General features: G+C 35.6%; 1 non-coding gene across 1 annotated transcript; it reads left to right on the top strand.

The window, feature by feature from the left end:
- The first annotated feature begins 4255 nt into the window (after positions 1-4255).
- Positions 4256-4359, top strand: LOC118967000 (U6 spliceosomal RNA). The gene has a single exon (XR_005053759.1). It is a non-coding gene; the product is annotated as a U6 spliceosomal RNA (small nuclear RNA).
- Positions 4360-5200: the final 841 nt, after the last annotated feature.

Below are 5200 nucleotides of genomic sequence, written 5' to 3'. Positions count from 1 at the left end.
GGTGGGGGTGTCACAGGGAAGACAGTACAGCATGGTGAAGTAGTGACTCTATAGCATCTTACTACACTAATGGACAGTGATTGCAATGGGGTTGGGGTGGGGGACTCGATAATATGGGTGAATGTTGTAACCACATTGTTGCTCATGTGAAACCTTCATAAGAGTGTATAACAGTGATAACTTAATTAAAAACAAAAAAGAATTGGTTCTAAAAAAAAAAACTTTTTCTGAGGACCTATCATGTACTTGGCACTATTCTATTTGGTGGACATAAGAACCACAAAACAAAATCCCATCTCCATGAAGCTTACATTCTGATGGAGCAAGATGGGCAATAAGCATATGAACAAGGAGACTTAGTATATCAGATGGTCATAAAGCAATGGAGAAAGTTCAACAAGGAAATGGGAATGAAGTTTGCCTTAGTCTGTTCAGATTGCTATGACAAAACACCATATACAGGTTGCTTATAAACAACAGAAATATATTTTTTACAGTTCTGGAGGCTGAAAGTCTGAGATCAGGTTGCCAACAGGGTCAGGTGAATGCCTTCTTCTGGGTTGCAGATTTCTCATTGTATACTCATATGGTGGTATGGATGAGGGACCTTTCTGGAACCTCTCTGAGGCACTAATACTACTCATGAGGGTTCCACCTTCATGACTTAAGCATCTCCTAAAGTTTCCTCCTCCTCCTAATGCTAACATCTTTGGAGGTTAAGATTTCAACATGAGTTTTTCTGGGGAGGATGCACATTCAGATCATAGCAAGGTTTGATGTGATGGATGAAGAGCCACAGTTGCAAATCTCACTATTAATGACATTTAGCTGGAGTCTTGAAGGAAGGGATGGGGTAGTTATTTGACAAGGTATGGAATGAGTGTGCAAGGCACAGGAAACAGCAAAGGAAAGAAACTTGAGGAAAGATCCTGTTCAAGGAAAATTAAGGTGACCAAGTGTGACTGGTGCTCAATGAGAGAGAGTTGGTCAGAGAGGTTGCTGGGGACTTACATCATGGAAGGTCATAATCCTATTTTATGATAAGCCATTCCGGGATGATTGTTGGGTGGTTTCAGAAACAAGTTAATGTTTGATGTGAATTGTGAATAGAATGTTATCAGCCAATGAAATGGAAAAGTCTAACAGGAGAAATAGTGTGCATATGCAAATAGGTAAGAATAGTGTGGTAGGCAGGTTAGTACAGTGAACTACTTAGCACAATTGGAATACACAATGCATTTCAGAGAATAGTGGGGAATAGATAAGAAAAGTAAATTGATTTGATATTGTGAGGTGCTTTGTATTTCACAGTGAAAAGATTGAGATTTTCCTACTGGATTTAATAGGCCAGTACAGAGTTTCAGAGAGAGAAATGACAAGATCAGTATCACTCAGTTATAGTAAGTTATGGATATAGTTGCACTAGTTGGAAAAGATACACTCAGCAAAAGAGACCCTAAGGCTATTACCGTCATCCAAGCAAGCACTGAGGAAAAGTGCCTAAGGAAGATCTACAGTGACATACAGGGCATAACAGTTTTGAGAGACACTTTGGAGATGATGAGGGTACCTCTGGATGAAGAACCAAGAGCATGGAGGGAGTAGGACAATTCAGTCACTTTCTGAGAAGTCCTTTCTCATGACAGTTGTTTGTCATAAAAAGTCACAGCTGTATATAACTTCAGCATAGTTATATGCTGTTGAGTAGAGGACATCAACATCAGAGGTCTCTAGAGAGAAGGTCATGCCAACACTGTTTCATTTCTACTTTGACTAAAGTAGATGATGAGAGGCTGAAGAAATTCTAATGTATTTTAATTCTCATGGAGTATTGTATTAGCATTTCACAAAATAACCATTGAGTAATAAATTAAAATTGGCTTATTTATAAATGCTATTATAAAGAACATAATTGTGGTGAAGGACCACATATCAAACATAACTGATAAATTGTTATATCTCTGGTTCCAGGAGAGTGTCATTTGGGGTAAAAGGCAATTGAAAAGAAGGAAATGATTTACATAAATTAATCCTTAGGAAATCCAAAATTATAGCAATATATTGCTTTCCAAAAGGTGACAAAAACAATGAAAAAAATAATGCATGCCTTAGAATGTTAATGATAAAAAATACATTCAATTTGTTTTAAGCATCAAAACTTGTAACACAAGTGTTTTATTAAATGGATAATCTGCATTCTTTTGCATCAGACATATTTGCTACATAGTAATCCCTGAGTCCCATTTCTAAAAAAGCATTCCATTTTTTAAAGAGTGTTCAATGGAGGATTGCAATACAAATTTATGAAAAACCTTTCATAACCCCCAAAATTTAAAAATTCAAAATTTGGAAATTTTCAAAAAGAAAAGATTAACTTAGAAATAATGGGCACCAAATTGGGAAATGGATGTAGTATCAGATTTCCAAGTGCAAGAAGATTCCTGGTGACTGGCAGAGAAAAGAAAAATGCTCTGAAAAAGGGCAAAGCACAGTTACAAGATCCAGGTAATATCTTTATTGATTTTTTTTTCTTTTTGCAGTAGCTCAGAAAGCATGAAGCCAGATGAGTGATTCCAGATATTTTGATATTTCTGTGACCAATCCCAGAGGGTGCTAAGGTAAGAAGAGAAAAGAAGAAAAAGAGAAAAATATACTTTCTGAGTTGAAGATTTCCCCCTTTACCAAATACACAATGCAATTTTTAACCCAATTAAAAAAATTATCACCCTTATCTTCAAGGACTTGAAAAGGTTAGGCCCTCACCACGTTAGCATCTGTATAACTACATTTGCACCCTTATCCTCTGATCCACTGACTCATACTGTCTGTCCAAGTTTGTTATGAAAGAATTGAGTAAAGAAAATTTCCTTATTGTAGTTAAAGGTCAGAACTTGTAAGAAAGTCTTTTCTTCTCCATTTCCCAATATTCCTTTGAAGTTCACTTAAGTGTAGATCCAGTATTTTTTATTTTTAAAAAAGCAGACATTTTTCGCAGGTATTTGGTTAAGATGTTGAATGATTCAGATTTCCTTTCATTAGTATTCTTCTCAACCTCATCTATATTTTCTCAGAGTACTTCTCTAAATCATCATTTGTTCACCAACTCAATATTTTTAAAAAATCTCCTATAAGGATCCAAGACATAGACTAGAGATCGAGGATAAAGAGTTCAATAGGAATCAAGTGTTGCCTCCAGTGGTAGAAACATACTAACATTAATAAAATAAACCATAATGGGATCACTGTTTCATAGTATGTTATATCACCCATGTTTTAATATAGATTATTCTGAAATGATAGTTTGAAGCAATGATTAGAAGGTTCAAAGACTGATAACAAAGCTGTTGATTAATTTTAGCCATGTTATGCACTAATTTGGATCCTCTGGAAAGCAGATGCCAAATTTGATTTAGCATGAAAAATATTTTTATAAGTTTTAGGTAGCATTAGTAGCATATTTTAATATAGCTAGAAAGGCACATATAGTAGAAGAAATTATGAAAATGTTGAGGGATATAAAGAAAAAGTACATCCAATATACATTAAAACAAAACCATAGGATGATTTATCAAAACACCCTAAAAAACACTGAATTTGAAACTAGCATTCATCTGTTACATATATAGGGCCTAAAAATGGTTAATACAGATCTCATTGCAAAACATAGTTGCAGCATGCTCATAAGACTAAAATGGTGGAGAAAAATAATAGCAAATATTAAAAAAATACTCCCAAGTCATGCTTACTTATCATTGCTTATTTCTAATTTTGCCTATTAATATCACCAAATTGTCCCACTAATTTACATTCCAAGACTTGGTGGAATGACTAAAGATAACATAGGCATAGAAAAAGATTAACTATTCTGGATGACAGAAATATTTTTATATAAATATTGAGAGGTATATGATGCATTATGGACATGAGAATCTGCTTCTCCAAGCTCTTGATTACACAGAACATAACTGAATGAAGTCCCAGCCATACAGTGGTGAAATCCATCAGATTTCCTATGAAATCTTTGTCACAAGCTATTCCCAACCTGGGACTAAGCATGGCAGGCTCACCCATTCCTAGAAGACACTGGAATCCTCTGATGCTAGGTGATTTTGGCACAAGGTTTCTCCAAAGACCTGGCTGCATGGTCTGCATTAGGATTGCATTGCAATCCAGGATTGTTAACTAAAAGTTCACCATGATTCTCATTAGCGTACTTGAAATTTGTAAAAGTTTTGGTCTTAAAAGTGCTCACAATGTGCTCGCTTCGGCAGCAGATATACTAAAATTGGAACGATACAGAGATTAGCATGGCCCCTGCGCAAGGATGACACGCAAATTCGTGAAGCGTTCCATATTTTTAAAAAAGTGCTCACCACACGCACACACAAACACACACACACACAAGGTGAATACGTGAGGGGATGGATATAAAGAGATAAGCTTATTGTGATAATAATTAAAAATATATACATATATCAAATCATCACATTATACTCTATAAACTTGTGCAATATTACATGGCAATTGTATTTCAGTAAAGCTCAGGATGGGAAAAGAACTGGACTGCTTCTGAAATTCTTCTACCCAAACTTTCTTCCCTCCATTTTCACCATCTTTCCTTTAAATCAAGTAAAAAATACATCAGGGTTGGATGGATCTCCTGATTCCTTCATGTTCCTAGGTAGTCATTGTCCCCAATAAATCTCTCTTGCAGGGTCAATTGTGTTTTGGATTCTGCTTTTCAGAAAACCGAAGCAAATTCCTGAGGTGACTAAACCTAATCAAAATATTGTTTGTTTTTCAGATATCCAAATTTCACAACACTATAGTGAATTACCATTTCAGAAAAACAACATGTGGAAAAGGAACCACCACGTGTCATCCTTGTGACATTGTTACAAGGAAATTTGTTAGCTTTGTGTCACTATTGCTGTTTTTGTACTTATTTGTTGTTCTTTATGTCCTTGTCTTTGTGTACAGAAAAAAAAATGAAAGTTAAGAAAATGAATGACCACTTAGTTTATAAGTGCTGAGAGGGAATTAAAATAGAATAAAATAAAATAGCTCTGGAAGGAGAGCCCAGCAGGATGAAGCTCTGCAGAAGGGAGAAAGGAGAGCACAGAGAGTCCATCAGGGTCTGAAAAGGAGCCCAAGACTTAGCATCTGAGAGGCCCACAAAAATTTTGTCAGTACTCCATAC

The sequence above is a fragment of the Manis javanica genome, chromosome 5 (genome assembly GCF_040802235.1).
Source record: "Manis javanica isolate MJ-LG chromosome 5, MJ_LKY, whole genome shotgun sequence".
Lineage (NCBI taxonomy): Eukaryota > Metazoa > Chordata > Mammalia > Pholidota > Manidae > Manis > Manis javanica.
Note: the sequence above shows the minus strand (reverse complement) of the source record. Positions and strands in the feature narration are given on the sequence as shown.